The 23,328-nt window shown below is 40.3% G+C and overlaps 1 protein-coding gene across 7 annotated transcripts in view; it reads left to right on the top strand.

Moving 5' to 3' along the window:
• The window catches only part of pcbp3 (poly(rC) binding protein 3), a 92,258-nt gene that overhangs the window by 13,385 nt on the left and 55,545 nt on the right, over positions 1-23,328 (top strand). The gene's annotated exons all lie outside the window — the stretch shown is intronic.

The following is a 23,328-nucleotide window of genomic DNA, read 5'->3' as shown; positions in this document are numbered from 1 at the left end:
TGAAGCGCCATAAGTAAACTATCAAGCTACTGTATCTTCCACAGGAAGTCCTGACAAATGTTTCAGAATAAAAGTCTATTTAGAAAATGGAGGGATTCTCTGGCTGAGGTTATAAGGGGCTTTTAATTTGAAACAAGTGTTGAGTTTTACAAAGACAACGCAGCGGATAAAAAGTAAATATATAAACACACAGAGGGATTAATAAATAACGGACCGTCTATAATGTAGTTTGTTTCAAATGAAGCTGGGAGCCTCTGCAGTTGTGGTGAGTAAAAGCCCCGCTGCTATTTGTTAATGTTATTACTTTATATCCGACCGTGAGGATGTAGCATTGTTTGCTAGCTTGATGCTAATGACAGTAACGTTAACTCAGCAGGTTGACAAAGTGCCTCTGCTGTTTCACACCATCATTTCCCCCTTTTACTCTGTGTGGTAACATCCCTAGAGGAAATATTAAAATGCTGGGGTGTTGTTGTCATACAGTTGTCTACGGCAGCAGATCGTTGTGTGTTTCTACTGGTCAAAGTGACGGCTGTGATGGGAGAATTGGATCTCAGTGAAGGGCAAGTGGTCCATAACTTTAATTTTGGAGACAAAAAAGGTAGGTTTAGCACCCTGTGGTCCACTGCCCAATAGGAAATGTAGAATACTCAAAAGTACTTTAAAAGTGCTTGAGTTACTTTTCTCAGGGAGTAACGTTGGAAATACTTTTAAAGTAATTGAGTTACTTTACTCAGGAAGTAACGCAGTAAAGTAACTAGATACTTTTTTTTTAAAAAAAAAGTAACGTACTTTGATTACTTAGTAACCCTTACCCAACACTGGTAGCCTTACATCTAACTGTCTTTTAGGCAGCATTCACACCAAATCAGGCATTGCGGCGATTAGCCACAGGGTTGTGTGACGGTGTGGGAGTGTCATTTGGCCCATCTGTGGAGAGTGGAGGGTGAAGACCAACCACAGAAAGCCAATCTCCCCATCTCAGTGGTTGTCCTCAAACATAAGTTTGTTTATGTTGGCTTAAATCTTAAACCTGTAGAATCCCCTAGAGTTATCATTAGTGCATTATCTTCACTGCCACAAAAGACACACATGTATGCAAATACAAATGAAGTCAGTGCTCTCCTGTATTGGGTGTCTTTCGGCCTGTTAACCGGTTACATGATTGACCAACACAGCGGGACATTGGGTTGTGTTTGCCACAAGTCTGCAGCCCAGATGCACTACCTGCATTCAAATGAATGGGAAGACGCTTGATTTGGTGTAAGTGCGTCCAGAGGAGGGGGTTGGCTTTTTTTTTTTTTTGAAAGTTGGTAACAAGACAAGGGGTCAGAACACTTGTTCAGAAGTAGTTTGAAAGATGTGCTGTCCGGCCTTGTGGGAAATCAAAAATGTTTTTTGTTGTTCTGAATGGCCACACTGAAAGGCTGAGTGTAAAAGGAGCCGTCATAGAGAGAGGCAAGACGGGATATTGTTTAAGTATCGGAATAACACACAGTCTCTCCTGAAAGCCATTCACAGTGAAGCAATTGTTGTGTTAAGATTGAAAGCAGAGAGCTACAGAGAGAAACTTAGACCCTGGCTCCTTTCTCACCGCAACACAGCTGACCAATCACAGCAGGACGTGGGCATGACTGTTGGTTTTGGAAAGGTACAAAAATAGTTGGCCAACCCCCCCATCTGACATTGGGAAGATGTGTGGTCGTGGTGGTGGTAAGGGGGGCTTTGAATTGGAAGTATACGTGCACTATTTAATTTTAAACAAAGTGTCAACCTTGTGGTGTCACGTAAGAAGTCAGGGGATCACCAAATTAAGTGTTTCTCTGAGAGCTGATTTCCATCACACATACAAACCAGAATGTGGCACATCAGACACATTGAAGTGATGAGACACACCTTAAACACAGCACTGCATTTAGAAACTAGCTTCTGATTAAGACAGTCATTTTCTCAAACTGTACAACTGCCTTTGAATGCTCCATTAGGGGAGACTTTTCACCAGCACGATCTGCAAAAATCTACTGTCTTGGGTGAAATAAGGTTCCGTTCTGTAAATGGAGAAACACTGTAGGCTTTGTTTGTTTTCATCAAGCCAAGACAGAACATAAATCAAAATCAGACTCTGTGACAGTTCAGCAATGTTGACAACTGCTGCTGACAGTAGGCTTTCACATATAGTGCACTGGGTCACAGCATCACGGTAAATTGCACAGTAGGCTGGATATTACCAAAACAATGTAGATTACACCACCATTCACAGTGCGTGTGGAATCTATTTGTGGAATGTGCAGAGAATCGTCGTACTATGAGGCAGTTACACTGAATCTGATGATTCATATTAGATGAAAGTATGGAGAAAATTCTCTGTGTCCTCCTTAAAGAAAAGAAAAAACAGACGTGTCTGCAGCTTACTGTGGAAACGCACGTCTGGTGATGTCAGGAGAAAGTGTAACAGATATTCTAAAGCTCATCTCTTAGCCTGGGCTCTTGGCACTCGCCACTGCCTCTCAGCGTTTTTGCTTGATTAAAAAGCGCCCAGGAGTTTGTAAGCGCGTGGTAGGTGCGAGCGCACACCCTGACAGCTTAACATACTGATTATTCAAGCCTCTTAGGCTAAGCCACGGCACTCGAGTGATGAACGTCAACTCCCCTCTCTCCCTCGCACAGTCTCCATTTCTCCCTCTCTTTTATTCTTCATTTGAAAGAGTGGAAAGCCAGTGACAGCTTGCAGAAGGCAAACCTGTTGTCTGGGAAGCAGAGGGGATCAGTGACACAGTGATTCATACACTGCTGAGGCTTTATTTAGACATAATCCACCCAGTGTAGGGTCCTCGCTCGCAACTTCTTGTATGCAGTAGCCAGGCTGTGTATTGTCCAACACTGTGGACCACAGGGAAAGTCCCTCCGCTGGGGTTTAATGCATTAGTGGTTGCCTGGTACAATCCTGATGTCCTCCTAGAGGGGTCAAATTATCACACATACAGAACAGTGCTGTTTTGTCATCAAAACAAATCATACCACATTCTCAACGTGGCTAGTGAACGCTAAGTGTACAAGGATCTGTCATCTAAAGAATGTCTTTCACCATTCCTGTTCTGTTGGCACTGCATAACGGCCATATGCACTCTGTTGGCATTATAGTTTCTGCCCCTGTTTATCTATGCATTCATACATGAAAGGTTATTCTGACTGAATAATGTCATTCTGAGTTAAAGAAACATCTCTGTAATGGTTATAACAAATTGCAGTGAGGATATTTTGTATCTGTTGCGTGTTATGGGTTACACTGCAGTATAAGCTGCCCTAGTCTGTATGTGGGCTGTGTGCACTCTCAGCTTGCTGGCGAGGCTGTGGCTACTACCGCCGAGCCACACCTGACCAACAGATTGGCCCCAGCTGGAGGCTGAGGCAGGAACAGACACAGCAGACGCTTACCTAGTGATTCAGCTCACACTGTGGACATGCACAATGGAGGAGTGCACAAAATGCCACTTCAGCTGCCTTTCGCATGTCTGTGGTGGACTGATTTGGTGGTTTGATTACAGACAAACCACTTTAAAGGATAAAGCTTGTGATATTCTGCACAGATATTTTTTTATTGTCAACAAAACCACTGAAAACACCAAAACCAATAATGTAATTCACCTCTCAATACTTCTATATACTAAACTAAAAAAACTACTAATACTAAAAAAATCTCTTAACAGCTGCACTTTTTGCTTTTGGGCAAACATTATTCAAACAGGAATAAATAGTATTTCTGTGGGGAACTGTTTTTTACAGATTTAGTTTTTTTTTTAGCAGGAATGCGGGATTGACTTAAAATAAACTACAGTACTCATGTTCATGTTCACAGTTAAGTAACTCGTTACCTGATGCAATAATGTGTCACACTGATGCATTTTTTAAATTTTCTGGACAAACATGGAGCTACTATGGCACAGGAGAACAAACATATTAAGCTTTGACTACACCAGGGTGGGCAACCTAAGGCTCCGGAGCTGCATGCGGCTCTTCAGCCCCTCTTCAGTGGCTCCCTGTAGCTTTTACAAAAAAATACATGGAAATTAATAATGGTTGTTTTTGTTGAAACATTTTAATTTTCAAATTCTATGGCCTGGCAGATTTTCGTGTAATTTTTGCTGAACCTAAACAGCAGTGTCTAGCTAGACTAGCTATGGATTCCAAACCAAAAAGGAAAAGTCCTGGAGGAAAATAGAGACTTGACTGCTTTCACCGCTAATGCTGCAAAGTTTAACCTCCAAATTATTATAAATAGGCCACTGCAGAGTAGCCACCTTGAGTGCTCATTTAGACCTATTAGTAAGGCTCATATATGTTTTGTGGCTCCAGAAAAAAATGGCTCTTTTGATTGCAAAGGTTACAGACCCCTGGACTACACAGATAAAACCTGTTGATTAATTCAGAGTTTGGTTTGGACTTTGCATGGGTGAGATCAGTCAAAGAAAAACAGAGTGTATTGACAGACATGTTCTTCAATTCTCTATCCTGCAAATATGTTTAAAAAGTGCCATCTTTGTCTTGGTTTTACTTTATTTCATTTTGGACTCAAAAAAATCAAATTCAGTTTGCATTACGAAGTGCTTTAGGGGCAATAAAACAATATTAAAGTTAAATAGAATCTAAAAAATGACAAAATCAACATCTTTACAATCATATTTTACAGGCAAAAGCTAAGCTTAGCAGAAAAAAACATTTCAGCAACATCAGCAGGAGGTCAATGTAAAGGATTCAGCAGATTACAATATTACGTTATTGATTCCTTATTTCCTGTTTTTAGGTTATCAGGCTAGGGATTCACTACATGGGCAACAAGTCTGTTAACCTTGCTGTGAACTTCTAAGCATGTCTTTTTTATATTTTTCCATGTTCAATCTCTTTCATCTGTCTCTCCTCTAATTTCATCCTCCTCTCTGAGAGAAAGAATGGGATGGCTGTGCTCTCTGCTTCTCTGACACACTTTTCCTCAACGCCGCCTTTTTTTTTTTATTTTTATACTTCTCTGTGCAGCTCCTGAAGCATCCGCAGAAGAGGCTGCTAAGTCAGCGAGAACTCAGCCGAGTGTGCTTAAGCAGATGTAGAAAAGGAGGCGAGCGCTTCAGGAGCTTGAGAAAACACTTCCCCGGGTTGCTGCCGCTGGCGTATGCTCAGCATCTTAGGTAGTGGGTTTGATGGCAGGGGGAGTTGGTGGGGGGGGGGGGCAGCCGTAATGAAACGGGGCAGGTCTGAAAAGGGAGAGCTTAAAATCCCATTAGCCCGAGCTGCGCTTTTCCACCTCCCCATATGTACAACCTAATTCATTAATCACTAAAAATTTCAGAGACCCCCCAGAGGGACATATTTAAGAATTCCATCATGTACTATTAGAAGTAACATTTGGATGACTGGATGCACCAAAATAATGCTGAACGTGGTGCATTAACTTCTGTTAAACTAACTGTCAAGAGAATGTCACCTTACAGCTGTGCCTTGTTGTGTGCTCCTCTCTCCCTGCCTTTCTTTTCTTTCCACATTAGGAAAGAGGAAATGCTCTTAACCCTCCCTTCTTCCTCTATTATTCATTTAATGGAATACTGAAACTGTGTCAGTGCAACTGCTCAGATATTGTACCAGACCTGCAACAGTGGCTCTCCCTCTCTCCTGCCTTGTAGTCTCTGCTTTCTTGTTTGCACGACATTACGGTGTCCCCTTATCTCCTGTCTGTTGTGTATTATCACCTGATGACATTAGAGACATGACATTTTGCAGGCCTATTTGAGACACGCCATCTGTTTCAGATCAGCACCAAACAATGGCAAGAATAATTCCAACAGCTAAAACCGAGCATTGTCCTCTTGCTGAAAGCTTGAATCAGGAATCACTTTTAATTAGCAGACACAAAACTTCCATAATAATGCACAATCTGCGACTTTTCCTCTCTGTATTGACACTGCAACACAACTGGAGCACATTAACTGCAAGAACATACTCTTGATTTTTTTTTTTTTTTTGACATTTTGCAGAGCTCGTTGTGAGCTGAGCCGCAATCTGTTTCCCTGCAGGCGAATCAAAAGTGGAAGCAGATTATTTAACCAGCATGGTGTGATCTCCACGCACCCAGATTTGATGGAACTTGATCCATCAGCTAATTCGCTTTTGTCGCTCTGCAAGAGGGAGAGCCGTATGACATCATGATTACCCCCCGCGAATGTTTCACCACGCATGGGCGTACTGCTGTCGTCATGTGCAAACCTTGTAACTCCAATTGTTGGGGGAATTTCAGTGTATTTACTTGAAGGGTTGAAGTGATTTCTGCTGGTTGAGTAAATTCTGAGGGAACCCTTTGAAATATACATGAGGTCAGTCACAAATGCATGGATGTCAAGCTATAAAAGCCCCATATATGTCTCTATACATGTCAAAAATGTGTGTGTTTGTGTGTGTAGAATGTGCAGAGAGTGGAAAACTACAAAAACGACAGTCAAATGTAGGAGGTTCTTAATTTTTCCCCCCTCTTTGGGATTAAGTGGTTAAAGACTCTTGAACATCAAAGAGTTTCAGTGCCGTCTCCATGTTAAGGAAAGGCTCTATGATGAAGGTGTGGAGATGTCAAATGCTGCTTAACGATGCAAATTATTAGGCTTCCCCTGACACACACACACAGACACCACACACATATAAGATGCAAAAACACATTTTCACCCTGTAAATTAAGCGTATGCATCACATATCATTAGCTCATTCAGCTAAGTGGCACACAGAGTTATGACATTCACATGCATCAACAGTAACACACTGAAGTCTCCACAAACCACACAACTACAGTATTTGTAAATCTGCACATTAACCTTTTAATATCTGTTCACTGGTGCAACGAACAGCATGAAGGTTATGGGGATTTGGACAATTTTACCTTTGATGTGTAGCTCCATTCATTTGCATGTACATCAGAGCGGCAGTGCTGTTAAAAGGTCTTCTTAGCCGCTGACCTCATTAATGTGGTTAGATCAAACAGTCTTTTATCGTCTTCTATCTACCATTTAGCAATGGGGTTCTCAACTGTGGGGTCAGAACGCTACAGGGGGCTGCAAGACAATTTTGTGGGCTGTGCCTTTATTTTTGGGTTACCAAGAGTTCTCTGCCATTTTAAAATTAGATACGAAATTAAAACGAAACAAAAAAAAAGTTCTTTGGCTACATATATTACCAATATTACCTTAATGCGGATATATTGGTAAAGGTTTGTTAGGTAAGGGGGGAAAAACAAATTTACTTAAGTATTACGATTTCAATCAATTGTTTTAATGCCTGAATCGATGTAATTTGATTGCAACGTCATATGTGTTTCACGAAAAACAAGCCTGAGGTAAGAAAGCAGAAAATGGCAGACGATCCGAGGACACTGACCTTCAGCTGCTCAAATAGCAACTCTAAGTCCGCCAGCTCACCGCAAACTCCCTGCCAGATGAGCAAACTTTCTGTTGCTGCCATTACATAGATTTAACCCAGCCTGCTTTGAACCCCGTCGCCGGGGTTTGTGCCAGCTGAATTCAGGTTGCTATAGCTGTTACTACAAGTCTATTTTCTTTCTCCGTTTTTTTCTGAAGATTATTGTTTTGCTTTGGTTTTATTAGATATAACAGCTTTAGCGTGAAAAGGGGAGAGACAGAGCGGGGATGACATATAGCACAGGGCCACGGAATGGAATTTAACCCACGGCTGCTGCGGCAAGGACACAGTCTTTGTAGAGAGGGCACTCACTCTACCAGGTGAACGACTGGGTGCCCCTAAAGGTCCATTTTAGAAGCTCGCGCCTGCTCTCCTCCCAGCAATTAGTCTCCTAGTGGCAGAGAGTGAGACAGAGGGACCACGGGGTGCACAGGCTGGCTAATTCATCTCGTTTGTGGTCAGATAAACAGAAGAAGCAAGAGAGCAGAGCAAGGGGCTGAGGGGATCAATGCATTGTGTTCAAATTATTTCACCTTTTTTGTAAAAAAAAATAGGGAGCAGTTTAGTTTTTATTTCAAAAGGCATAGGCCTATATTTTTTATTCATTTGACTGTACATGTGTATTTTAGTAAGTAAGTAAAATGTATTTTTTATAGCACCTTTCACAGAGTAAGGTCACAAGAGGGCTTCAGTGAAATAAATTTTTAAAAATAAGACCATAAAAACAGTTACTAGTTTATTTACCACTTTTCAAAGCAGTAAATGATGCTGCTGAAATAAAAGTCAGAAAGACTAACTGATATGAGGTGAGCATTGTTTTTGGAAATACACAGTCTCTAGAAGTGTATGATTCAACCTTTTCCCATGATCAAGTGTTACAAAAGTAAACAAAAACTGAAACCAATCATATTATCCAATCACAACACATAGAATTACAATACTTGAAAAAGGCATTACTCATCAAATCGGCACTCAAGTGTCATGATTGTATCGAATCCACAAGTATATTGTCCCACCTGTAATGACTGTACATTAAGGTACTAGGGGAGAACTACAGGCTATTTCAGTTTGGATTTCTAGTCTCATTTATTTAAACTGCTTCTGCTCGAGAACAGAACTTCCTTGTTCTCTTTGCTTGTATTGCAAGCTAGCTATGTTCCCACAGTGAAAGCTGGTGTCAGTGCATCAATGACAGTGCATTGGATGTTATGGACAGCGATACATTTGACAGTATTTTAGCTGAGTCGGCTGTATTTAATCGAGCCAGACAACACGACTAAAGAGGTGCAGCAGAAAGGACCGGTTGAGGTTCCGGTAGCCATGACAGGTTGGCCGTCAGAAGCTCAATGCATCCTGGTACGTGTAAGCGTTGTTGGCACGGCTCCGTCAACAGGAGAACTTAGCTTTCTCAGTTAATATAACACACACTGAGGAACGTATTACTTCTCTTGACTACATATACCATCAACACTGAGTGGACATGGACATATAAGGTGATGAATGTTTTTTTGTTTATTTTATGCATGACTGCTCTTGAAAACCTGTTCTCACTCCGAAGTCTTCGAAAACCAGCACTGGGTCATTGCCCCCCGGTGTCAGACACAGACAAAAAAAAAGCTGTCCTTTTAGTGTACTCAGCTGGTTGCCATTATTGTTTAATGGTGCCTGGTGGCATCAGGGGGAAACGTGGTGGGACAACAATGTAAGTTAAGACTGCAGAGGTCCGAGTAGGGTGGTAGGGAGAGGTGGTGGATGTGTCCAACAACCACTGACTTTCACCAAGGAGGCCAGTGTTGGCTTCCTATAAAATTATGAAAGCCAAAACTGATCTTTTTTCTTAAACTCAACCATGTGCATGTGTTTCCTAAACGTAGTCACATGCTTTTGTTGTTGAAGGAAAAAAAAAATCAATTTGTGGCATTGTACCAACATACTACGTTTATTTTGAAAGAGATTGTATGCAAACGATACATTTCATGTGAAAACAGAAGTGTATTTTGAGAGCAGACAATGCATGTAACAGGCAGAACTTGCAGAGTGCCAGAACATCAACACCCATGACCAGATGTTGATATGTGACAAAGTTGGAGTGAGTATGTGTTGCACTTGCACAACACTTGTATTGGGCTTTTCTGACCTCTCAAAGCTCTTTTACACTCCGAGTCACATCCACCCATTCACACAATCACACACTGGCGGCCAAGGTTACATGATGCCACCTGCTAGTCAGCACTCACACAGCCATCAGGGACAATTTGGGGTCAAGGATGCTTTGACATGCAGACTGGAGGAGCCGGGGATCAAACCCCCCATCTTCCGGACGACCCGCTCTACCTCCTGAGCTACAGCCATGAGAGTGCACATGAGCATTACCATTCCTGTTTGCAGCTTTGCTCTATTTTACTGTTGATGCAGGTAACATGCCAAGAAATGCAACAAACATGGATGTAAACAATGCAGAATTTTAAATATTTTTTTAAAGAAGAAAAACGTTCAGTTTGCTTGTTTTCCCACAAGGCTATACACGGTTTGTTTGAGTGGGAAATATTTAACGTAAAAATAATTTACAAAAAAAGAGGAAAGTGTTTCTATTGCAAAGTTTGTCCACCAGAGGGCGCCAACAAGCCCTGTTAAAAACAGGCAGACGTTGCGCTAGACTTTTTCGTCGCCGGTCATTTTGACTGACAGGGTCATAAAAATCCAGTCACAATCTATTTTTACCGGTCATTTTAATTTTCGTTTTTAAATGATAATAAAGATACTCAAAGACATTTAGTTTTCATTTGTTCATTTTTAATAAATCCAACAAGCAAGTTATAAAGTGTGCATTAATAAGGACATGAACAAAAAGATGAACAGACATCCACACACCCGTGCCATTAGGCTTCGCCCTGGACACACTGGACGGCACTAACGCGTCCGGTGTGTCCAGGGCGTTATGTAGTTATGTCTGTAGGTTCGGTGACACAAAATTAAAATTGTAATAAAGTGATTAGGGTATTGAAAAATGTGTTTGGTTATGTACTGTTGTGTTTTTTTAAATTATAAACACGGTATTTTCTCCTCACGTTCCTCAGTGCGTGCTGTTGTTATTGTATTTTGAAAATTGGCCAGATTCTCTCATTTTTTCTGTGTCCGACTTCCAGTTTGGTACGATCCGCTCTATCCAGCTTGACAGAAGCGCTCGCGGCTCGGATGAAAAATAGACCAGATGCCGAACTGAAGCGCTGCCTCTACTCCGCGGGCGCTCCGCTCTGCTCAGCAGCCTGTGTGAACAGTCAGATAAGTTAACATGGGCACCGATTGAAAACTGCCTCTGCTGCTGGGCACTGCGCTTCGGTTCCGCGTCCGGTGTGTCCAGGGCGTTATGTCAACAACGCTACGTGAAGCAGATGAATGACTTTTTCTCTGCAGTGTGAAAACACTAGTGGGCAGGGGTGGTAATTGCAACCGGTCAAAATGACCGATGGCCTTCAGATTTTCCGGTCATTGTTGTAAAAAAAACGGCCAATGACCGAGAATATCCGGTTAATGCAACCCCTGGCTTGGGGTGTCTGCAACAGTGACTCGAGATATCCAGAACGTATTCCCGGAGTAATTTTTATTCCAGTCACTGACAGACTTGAGGGTTAAGTCTGTGGAGACGACACGGCTAGCAACAGGGGGGAGGGGGGCAGCTCACGTTAGCGTCCATTGCTACCGTCAGACATCGGGACAACACAACGATTTCCACAAGTTTTCGGATGTCATGCAATGCCCGTTCACTCAACTGTAGCCACGTTTGTTCTCTATCACTGACACCGCATTTTGGAAAGAATGATTGATTCAATTTGAATTACGAGAAAGTTAAATCTCCCGGTATTTTCCATTGTTTCCTATGGGAACGAACCCCTGCGAGGCTTGGCTTGTCAAACCCAGCAACTGGGTTTCTGGGTTTCTACTGTTTTTTTTCCCCGTTAAAGGGGTTCTTTTGGGGAGTTTTTCCTTATCCGCTGCGAGGGTCATAAGGACAGAGGGATGTCGTATGCTGTAAAGCCCTGTGAGGCAAATTGTGATTTGTGATATTGGGCTTTACAAATAAAATTGATTGATTGACTGTAACCAAGGGGGGTGGGACCATGGGCGGGTCTTGGCAAAGGGTGGATTAGGCCCATACTGCTGTCACATCTTCAAACTCTCAGATACCTGAATTGACCCTTAAAATTCCACTATACTGGGTATGTCCCTGTGGCTTAGGATTTCGGCCAATCCAGGCATTTTTTCAATGGATCAAAAATACATCACAGCCCTAAAACAAGGCTGTTTCTCATAGTCTCTAAAAATATTACTTTTTGGAGACACTATGTTTTTACTGGACGTATACTGTATGCATCCTTTGATAAAGGATCACAAGAAGGCACTGATTTGTTTTAAGAGATGACAGGCAACAGAGGTGAACGACTTACTATATGTGTAGTGTGTTAAGTAAGTTATTCTCTAATTGTAAGTCAAGCGAATCTATGAACCTGCAATCATAGCTATTAATGTGAGTGTTCAAAAATAATGGCTCCTTTGAGTGCACCTGTTTACGTGTGTGAGAGTCAGAGAGAGAGGGAAAGAAACCGAGCGGAGCGACCGTCTGTTTTTACGTGAGAAAATCCACTGGAGAAAGAAAAAAGCTGAGTTAGTTCAACATCATTAAATCTGTAACTCACCACCTTGGGGAGCAATCAAGCTCCATTTGCAGTATGTCTTGATAAAAAAGGAGAAAATCAGGTAATACAGCCTGTCAGAAAAATTGACTGGTCAACAGTTTGCAGCTGGTAATTTATCAGATTTATTAAAGCTGGCACTTTTTATCTGCAGAAAAATTGTACTAGTAAGGGGAAAAACAGCTGTGCAATTTCCATGCACATAAGGAGCAGCATGTCTCGTGATGCATGAAACTCATTTGGCTGACTGTGTACATAGAATTCCACTTCTCTTCAGTCAGAAATATGAATACTTGGGCTGGACATTAGTAGAACGATGAGGAAGTTTGCCTCTTTAATTCTGGAGATGCATGCAGGATTAATAAGGCTCATATCCTCTATTGCAGGCATTACAGTAATGTTACTCATCTGGCAAAGAGGAATAAGCTAAACTATAATTAGAGTGATATAATGGTGAAAAAAACCCCACTGATGATGTCTTTTTAAAGATTTGCTTAATATGTGCCTTAGTCTGTCTAGAAGACAAGAAAAACTCTTGTACTTGAGCCTTACATATTCAGATCAAACAGCTGGAGGAGCAACATCTATTCTGCTCTTTTATCAGAATTCAGAAACAGATGGTAGTTGATTCATAAACACCAGAGATGATACAAACAGAGCAAATTAAAGAACACGTCTCAGTAAGAAATCTGTCCACAAATGGAGCACCAGTCTTGCAGGATACATGTCATGCCAGCTACAAACAGACTTGTTGTGACTGTACATCTAACAAATGCACTTAAAACTGATATGCAGGCCGTGATTGACTGCCAATCTCGGAATAAATTGGTGGTGAAATTCCTTTTACTGAACAAGTTGCTTGTCACAATTGATAACACAAAATTCCTCTGTGCAGTTTGCAGACAACAATAAGCTGTGGGTGACCCCCAACTGTTGGCAAGGGATACTGCACTCAGTTTAAAAACAGGATTTAGCAGAGATGGGGAATATTACAGTGTGATGATCAACTCAAAGCCAGAGTTGGTGCTTTTCAAGCACTGTAATTAGAAATGTTGGTCATTCATATTACTTTTGTACTCTAAGACTAAACAATCAGTCATTTTTTCACGCCATACAGTGTTGACAAATTGAAAAACAAAGGCGCACTGCAGAAAACATGTGGGTAATTGTCTTTCGCTGAGTGACGAAAGTGATGAGGGGTGTCAGGAGAATACAAACAAAATAATAGTCATCATTTTTGAGAAATACGTGATTTGTATTCAGGGCTCTGTGTCTCAATGTTCATTCACACAGATGTCACAAAGGATGAACTGATTTGAATAACCAGTGTGAAATGTAATTTATCAGACACAGCAACGTAACGGCCCAGAAAATTATCCTGACAGGCCTCACTTTGCTCTTATATTTATCTCTGCATTTGTCCTTTGCATAGTTTGACTTGGACTTCATCCAGTGGACGTTTGAGTCTTCTTTGCACATCTCTCGGGGTTAAGCATTCACAGTGTAGATATTATAGAAGAAATGACTATTTGTTGCACTTACATCATTAAAGAGCAACTTAACGCCCTGGTTCAGCTCAATAAGATAGCTTATTTTGCAATAAACTGTATAAAACAGGACCTGGACCAATAGAAAATATATAATATATAAAGTGACTATACATCTGATTTATATGGGTGTAAATCACAACTTTCATCACAATATGATGCACTGATGTTTTTGGACAACAATACGATGTTTGCTGATATCACAAACTCCGCCACGATACAGTTTCAATTTAACACATTTCAGTGGCATGCGATCAATATGAGACGACACCTGTCTTTTTCGTGGCTGCTTGTCATTATCTGCATTATCTGCATTATCTAGGCCGCAAGCACTGTTTGAATAATTTGGAAGGAGATGGATGGAAATGGTGACATGACATGGGAATTTTAAAATATCTTGAAGATGAATATTTCACTTTGTATTAATAATATCAGATTGTTGATAACTACATCAATCCAGATCAGTGTCATTGCATTAAAAACAAAGAAACCAAAAACACTAAAAGAGAAGTCAGAATTTCAAGGAGCTCAGTACAGTGTCATGTTTTGTTATGTCTTCGTTTTTTCCTCAGGCTGTGACTGAAGTACACTGTGGCACAGCAAGGAGAATAAAGTCTGGTGTAATAGAGAAGTGTTGTGCAAAGTGTTTTAATTTTGTTGGACTTGCATAGTAGTCAAACATATATGTGTGACTAAAGTCAGTTGATGGTTGTTCACAGTGATCATCTGCAACTTGTTATCGTCTGTTCAGGGCTAAGGGCGTTGGCATTTACTGTGTTGATGATGTCCAGTGACACGTTTATTTTTCTTTGTGTGCGTAGACTAAATTGGTTGGTGCACACTATCTGAGGACAGTGCTGTGTACTATTAGAGGGGCTGAGGATCAGGATGAGCAGGCTAAGTGGACTTTTCTCCTTTTTGTTAATGCCAAAAGAAAGAAAGCCCTCCTTCCCTTGTGGTATGTCATAATGTGCAAAACATTTACATCATTAACATCCTCCATTTGTATATTTGCATTGTAAAACTTGTACAACATGATATGGCAATACTTTGGTGGCTCATAGTTGTGCTGATAAAGCACATGAAGTTTTTGTATAAAGTGTGCACTCTGTCTCAGTGACACATACACACATAACAACATGCAAATAGAAAGCGGTGTACACTACATACAGTATGCACATGCACACGGTCTCATATCATCAACACATGCACATAGCACAAACAGAGTCTGCACACACACACACACACACACACACACACACACACACACACACACACACAGTTCACCACCCGACAGTTGCTGTGATGAGCAGGCAGAAAGGAGAGCCTCTCTGAGCATAAATATGTCCAGCGTCAAGATATACAACTGGCAATTCCATCTCCAGTTGAAGCCTCGCCGATTGCTTTTTGCCCTTTCCCTGCAACTCATGCAGGCGTGCAACACACGCAGACAAAAACATGGCCTTGCACATGTGCATGCACAGCCCAGACGCATAATGCAGGCACAATAAAGGGGGTCAAAGACGGGATATCTAACTAATTAAAATGACTTCTCAGTTTAATTGAGGATTATCCACATCCATCTATCATACATTGATGCTTTGCACAGCGGAGCAGCAACCTACAACCAGGGAAGCCATCTTATTCCTTATACCTTGCACTGCGTCTGGACGTTCACATTAGAACCGAAGAACTTTGTGATCACACTGTATAAATACATCCTTTATGAAACATTTAAATTAAATGATTTTTAGTCATGATTGTGTCCCTGTAAGTCAGTTCTGACAGTATAGATGATCTTAAATATCATGTGTGACCTAATCAACTACTTCTGCCAACAACAGTCTGTTTTTTTAAACATTTAACCTTGGCGTGACCATGTAGCCCTGCTGTGACTCCAAATCATCTTTCAGCATAGTCTAAACATAAGTAAATGAATGACAGGGTGGGTGTATAAATCATGCAACACTCAATTAAATAGAAAGGTCCGTTTTACCCTTTGTAATTTCCTGTATGTAGGTACCTTAACGTTTGATTCCACTTCAAATCATTCTGCATACTGTATCAACAAATGAAACCCCAGCATGCTAGTTGACCTTAATAAATCATTTGCAGCAGTTACACATTATTCTATGATAATTAATGTAATTTGATTGGCTTGAAAGGTCACATGGTAATTAACTAAGATACGAAGGGATGCACCAACTTATTGACTGCACATCAGAATCGGCTGAAATTCACCTTGTTGACTGCCATCGGCCTATTGGCAAATAAGACGACATTCACCAATGGCAGTGGCCGATGTTTTTCTGTTGTCACATTCATTTTGTGCAGGCTAAAAAGCAGGTCTCTAAGTCCTGTCTGGAATTACCAGAGATCTTCCCCACACAGGTTGCACAGTGTTGGGTGAAGGTAACTCATAACATTCTCATGATGTGTTTAAATGTAATTATGTAAAATGTAGTTGTTGTTTTTTTGTTTGTTTTTTTAATAAAAAATAATGCGGTTGTTTGAAGGAGACATATTATTATTTCTAAAAAGTCCGTGTTGGCCCAGAATTTCTTGTACAATTGGTGCATCCCTGCATAGATAGTTTCAAAATGGTAAAAAAACAAAATAAAATACATACATATATATATATATATAGATATAGATATAGATATATATAAAATATTAATATGACAATGGCTAAAAACAAGTGAAATTGCAAATACACAACTCAACAGTTTTAACTAAGCTTGCAGGTTTTGTGATATACAGTCTGTTCCTATATTTTGAAACTTGTTCAGAGGAAACATTTAAAACTGAGTTTTACAGAACAGTTAGTTCAGCAGGCGTCACTGTATTGAGTGTTGAACACCAGTACAGAGTAAACACAGAGTAGAGTAGTTTTGATAGACTGTCCCTTCTGATTGGAGGAGTTTAATGTTCTAATACAAGTCTATGCTCTGATGAAGGCCACCAGGCCAAAACATCAGCATGTTTTTTGACAGGGCCAGAATAAACTGCTGTTATTGAAAGTAGTCAACCTTCTGTGGTTGTGTGTGTGTGTGTGTGTGTGTGTGTGTGTGTGTGTGTGTGTGTGTGGTAGTGTGCTGCCTTTTTTAACATAATTTTGTTTACCACCAAAAAACAAATACTAGGAAGGCGCATCCTCTTAAAGACCAAACTACTAAAAAAAAGCAGACTTAAGACTGGCCTAACTCAGCTGGCAGAACTGTTGTGATGAAACTACATTCACGACAACTTTGGTTTTGCAAACTACTGGATCAAACAGCCTAATATTTTGTGAGTAAAATAATGACAATATGCTTAAGGATCTCTTGTGGTAATGGTGATACATAACACTGTATACTGTCACTGACTGCTGATGTCTCATACCTCTTACCCTGACAGGGGCCACATGTTTGGCTAAAAACAACAAACATTACTGTCTGTTGCAGGCATTTTCTTGGCCTTTATTGTGGCTCAAGAACTGACATCCTGAGAAAAGTTTGGTCTTATTTTGAACAAGAGCATCTGCATCTTATTCCATAACCAATATGTTATGATTCTTTAAAGTCAAGCATGATACGAGATGAATTAGTCTGTGTTTTTGTTATACTTGCTGCTATCTTGACTGTAAGGGAGTCATACCACACGGGGAGTGTTTTGGAAGCGTAACGTTTCACCTGCCAGATTTTGTAGACTTTCAGATTTTGTTGATTTGGTCATTTTTCCTTGATATTTGTGCTTCTGCCATTAGTACTGTAAGTCAAGTCAAGTCAAATTTATTTGTACAGCACAAGTAAACTCAGTGTGCTTTACCGTAAAACATTAAATAAATGAAATAGAGAACATACGTAAGTACTGTATATAACCTAGTTAAAAAATTTGGTCAGTAGTCTACAGACAAAGTTAATACTGTTTAAAGTCCAGTTATGAGCGATATGGATCAAAGACTTCTTACTGTGTTTCAGTTACATAAAACATAACAAACCTCATAATGACATCACATCTATATTTCATATACTGTACGGTGCCTGTTAGCAGGAGAACGAGGCATGCATTTTTATTCATTTCTGTGACACTTCTGAAACGTGCTACTGTGTATCTGCTGGAATTACAAGATTTGTCGAGAGTGGCCGCAATCAACTCGGGCGTCCGCCTGGTGGAAATCTGCACTTCACTGAATGCACATTTCTACTTTGCTTTATAATTTCTGAGAGAGCATGACTAATTTGATGACGTGACACAGCAAATGAATCGAAGTTTGAAAAACTTTAACCCTCCATGAAGGCATAATGCAGTTTCACTATTGTGTGATAGCTGTAGAGTTTGCTTGAAGCTGAAGTTTTCATATGTTTTTCTCTTACAGTGTCACAGTGTTCAGCAACTCTGACAAAAACACCTCAGAAGCAAAAATCCCTAAAACGCAGCAGTCAAGAAAGCTGATGCACACTCTCCAATAAACATAGCATGACTAATCCCTCCTCTCAAATGACAAGGCCTAGTCATCTTACACACAATGAATGGTCTCCCTCTAAATGACTTCAAAGCAAAGTATTTGGCACACCACAGACTTGAGTGATGGAACTACACTTCTGTCAGTCGCACACAGGGTTAACTAAACAAGCAATTTCAGTGTGGCAGCATTTGCTAAAAAGCTTGATGGGGCCAGCTAAGCTCCTGTGATTGGCCTTTGTGTGTGAAAGTGACCACTTAAGTGCTGTGCAGCCTCTCCTGAGTGTGTTTGTAGGCATAAGCATTTCCTCTGACTTTTTGCCTGCTCGCCCTGTCTGTCTGTGTATGTCCTTGAGAATGTAGTGCTCACTGGTGCTTTTGTGGTTGCTTTGCTGTGTGTGCATGTGTGTGAGAGAGTACATCTGTGTTTATAAATGCCCTGTTTTATTGTGGCGCTATGCAGTATAGTGTGTTTGCATCATTTATGACAAGATGTCAAGGCCCCATGTAAAAACATGGGCCATTGACACAACTTTTGAAAGGGAGAATATCCACAGATTAACAAAAAAATCCTTGACCCAAGAAGTGTCCACAAACTAAGTATTAGTCATCTCAGTTTAATATGATGTGGTATTTTCTTACTTTAAGGTAATGCAACCAACAAAATTATGTTTAATACGGTCAAAAAACATGATGGAATTGATTTACATTTCATATGACATGGCACTGTGACTATAGCCCCTATACCATTGCTCAAAAAACCCACTGACACCTGCTAACATCTGGCTTTTGTATGTAATGGTAATGTTACAGTCTGCATTCACAGCATGCAGTCAAATGACTCTGCAGTAGTCACAAGTATTTATCAGGATGTTGAGTTGGCCACATAACCCATAAAAGGGAACCTGGAAGCGGCAAACTTTTTTTGGTGCATGCGCCAGGTATGCAATTGTCATTAGACTGACTAGGCGTCATCTTGGGGCTCAGTATCTAGTTATACACATCTGTAGCACAGCCTTGCAGAACTGCTACTGTGGCTGTAGACTCTAGTCTTGTTAATCAGGTCACGACACGACATGCAGTGTTGCACATTGTGAGTAAAAAGGACGGGGCAGAAAAACACGACGAAGGAAAAGTACGGGCTAACTTTGTTTTACGTAATTACAGTTTGTCAACTGTGGTATCATTTCTATTACTGTTATTATTTGCAATCTACACAATTTTTCAGGCAAGCAAACACTTTCAACAAAGGGGTGGCGCAGGGTCAGCCATGAACGGTGCCTCAGGAGCAGTTTGGGGGCTTGATGCCTTGCTCAAGGGCACCCAGACAGTGCCCAGGCGCTGTGCTGCCACCTCTCCAACTGCCATTCCACACTTCATACTAAGTCCGTTAAGTGACTTGAACCAGTGACCCTTCAGTTCCAAAGCCAAGTCCCCATGGACTGAGCTACTACTGCCACCAGCAGACAGCAGGATTAATGCTGTCACACAAATAATGGCCATTACTAGTCAACATGTGACGAGATGTTAAAGGATAATTCCAGCTAACTACAACTTAGATCTCATATGGTCATCATATCTATCACTTACGAAATCACTCCAACAGGACAAAAAACATGAGCGGTCAGATGATTGGACACCCAACAGTCTATTATTTTGTCTAAACTAGGAATTGAACTATAGAATACACTGACTGGATGTTTGTTAGCACCAATACTGACATTATTAAGAGGATCTGGTATCAGCAATGACGTAACTAGTCCATATTAAAAAAATTTTCCTCATCAATGTCTTTATTAAGTTTGGTGTGTCCCCTAAATATTACAGTCAGTCACTGCGAGTTGTCAAGTCAGTCTGTAGTGCCTCACATTACCTTACATAGAAACTATTTGAATGAGTTCCATGCAGTGAGGTACAGATTTTAAATTTGGGGGAAAAAAGAAGCACTGGAATGGAATTGATATCCGGTATCAGTTCATGCCTACGCTAAATCACTTTATTTAGAGGTGAAACCAAAAGTAAGTGCCCCAAAAATGTTGGTAACAATCCTCTATTGCACAGGAAAATAATGTGCACACACATCTATGATAGTAGGTCAAAGGTTAACTGTTGGAAACTGTGATTTACAAAATAGAATTTAGGTAATTATTTAAATATCTGACTTCTTCTCCAAATAAGACAACTTTAGTACATTATCTGACAATGATATTACCCGAGACAACTGTAGCTGTGCACAGAGTGAGTTTGAGGAGGATTTTTTGTGCTTTTTATGAGAAACATATTAAGGGAATAGGAAAATATTGTCTCCAATATCAAATTTAAGAATATTGCCTCCAAACAACTTGGAGAGAAGAGGGGATGTTTCTGTAAATCTGTAGCAAGTATAATTGTGTGGTGCCCTGTCTGCTGTCACATTTGAACTGTTCCTACGCCTACAAAACTTGCATAAATGGATATGAAAATGAAATTTAATAATGAATGTTTGAATGTAAATCAGTTATTAAGTCAATTAAAGCTGATACCAGTTTTATCTGTGTATTTTAAATTGTGCATGAACGCTAAATTTTACCATTCGTCTCAAGGCTGTAATGTTCACATTACTCACAGAGCACAAAGAAATGATTGGTGCTACCCTGTTTTTTTCTTTTCTTTTGAACCAAAGTGGCTTGCCTTCAATAAAAATTGGTCTGATTTAATTCATTTAAGGTACACTTGACTGCACAGGGCAGCTCTGGACTCAACATTTTGTGAATTAGTTACTTTGCATGACAATGCTGATGTAAGAGAATCATTTTTTGCAAATCTGTGAATTTATGTAGAACAACAGAAATCTGAATTTCAACACAAATTGATTTCAATTAAATAAAAATGTCCATTCATCACAACAAAGTCAATTAAACACAAAACAATTTTAAAAAATCTGTCAAATTAATAGAGTGCTGCTAGACTAATTTTTTCTTATCCGCTCTCTTTTATTGTGTGTGGCCCTTGCATTTATTCAAACTGGCTTTCTGATAAAATGTTTTTAATAAAGTCAAAGCACTTATTTACTCTTTTATTTGTATAAACCTCATCAAACCATTTTTTTTTTAAATGTTAGCAAACCTTGAGGAAACTGTGTAGGGTTAGGGTTAGGGCTAGGGTTAACAGCTCCTGAAGGCTCACCCTTGCTTTGTCATTTAAACATTTCTTGTGGTTGCATCCAGACATTTAAAGTATCAATGTTACCTTTTTACACATCAACATTAGCTTACTGCAGCAAATGAATATGGGCTCCCAAATGAAAAATGCCATATGACTGACAGAATGTATGCTGACAAATAGTGATAAATAAGGCAATGTTATGCACAGGGGGCTGCTGTAGTGGCTTCCAGTGAAAGCTGCTCACCCAGCACGTACGCCCAATAAGTGTCACCTGCTTCCTTCCCATAACTCATCCACATTAGTGTCTTTGTCTGAGTGATTCTTCACACACATGAATGGCTCAACATGAATACTTGGATACTGATCTTGGTGGCTTTCAAACAGATACTGGACCCAGTCTTTGCTGTCTGTGTGTGTCCCTAGTTTTACTTGTTTTTCAAAGTTTCTGTAATTAATGCATACGGCAAAAAGTCTGTCTTGTTCCCTGACCTGTAGTTACAGCTAAACAGGCCTCATTGAGATCCAAGATGGTGTGCGATTTCCTCCTCACTCACAGATTTGAACACCCATCGCTGCCACTGGTGTCTGAGAGTGAAGTTCCGCTGGTGGCTCATTATTATTTCATAATTCCCCTTGCTGAATCAAGACACAAACACAACATAATTAACATGCGCATAGACAGAGAGTTAGCCTATGTGTTATACATTTGATATAAACTCAAAGTGTAATTTTCTGTGTGCACATAAGGTCTTATTACATATCCATATTCCAACATATGGTGATGTGCTGCCTCCCCCCAACACATCTTAAATGCTACATTAATCTTTTGTGTGTGTGTGTGTGTGTGTGCGTGCGTGCTTGCCTGAGAGAGATACTGTAGAGAGAGAGAGAAATAGTAAGTGAAAGAGAGATGTGTTCACCATCAGTGAAGGGCGAGTCCTTTAGCAGACGGGGTCAGCGCTCTAATCTGAGGAGGTGATGATATTGTTAGGATATTTAATGAGAGGATAAAAGCAAAAGCGAAAAGGGGGGATGAGTATTAGCCTTTTTAGATATCATTAAACATTAATACTGTCAGGGGGCTGGAGCACACTGGGGTCCTTTTCATTGACTTTCATGCTGCGTGCTAATAGAGTTTCACCTCTGGGGACCTCCCCACCCCCACCCAGCCCTCGGTGCAGCGCTAAAGCTAAGAGAAGATCAGATCGCCACCCCGCTTCTGAGGATAAGCTTAGTCTGTGTGTGTGTGTGTGTGTGTGTGTAATTGTAGATTATGTGAGGTCATGCACTCTCTCTCTTGCTCCCTGTCTGTCTTTTGCTCATGATGTATGATATACGCATATTATAACTATTAAAAGGCCCTGAAGAGACTAGCATATATTAACCCAACATTTAATCCTGAGAAGCACTTCAAATACTTTTTAAAAAAAAGTTGTTTTTGTGGGCATTTACAGTTTACTGCTTGAAGTATTTAGCAAATTACTGTTTACTCATATTTAAAGTTTTGTTTAGTTTTAGACTTCAGACATATAAGCAGTGTCTTTCTCATACTTCTATTATTCATAAGCACATCATTAGCTAATATGTCTGTGATTTTGTGTGCATTGGTCGATGTCTATGTATAAGACAGGCCTCTTTGGCATTATTCAGAGGAGTGTTTTTGTGTCCTCAATGATGACAATTATTTTTATGATCAGTTAATATGCGGATTATTTCTCAGTTCATCATTTTGTCTTCAAAATACCAGAAAGTAGTTGAAATGCCTATCGCAGAGTCCTAAAGCCCGAGTTGATGTCATTAAATTACTTGTGATTAAATTGTTTGTTTTTCTCAACCAACAAGACAAAGCTAAAAAATATTCACTTCCCTAATTAACAGGACGTACAAATGCAGCAAACTTCACAATTAAGAAGCTGAACTGGGGGATTGTTGGCATTTGTGTCAGAGAAATGACTCAATTAATCAATTATCAAAAGAGCTGTCCATTATTTTTCTGTCGATCACCGAGCGGACTAATAGAGTAATAGGTTGTTAATTTGCCGTTGCACTCTACT

Source organism: Epinephelus fuscoguttatus, linkage group LG13, assembly GCF_011397635.1.
Source record: "Epinephelus fuscoguttatus linkage group LG13, E.fuscoguttatus.final_Chr_v1".
In the NCBI taxonomy this organism is placed as follows: domain Eukaryota; kingdom Metazoa; phylum Chordata; class Actinopteri; order Perciformes; family Serranidae; genus Epinephelus; species Epinephelus fuscoguttatus.
This window is presented reverse-complemented; position numbering and strand designations above follow the sequence as displayed.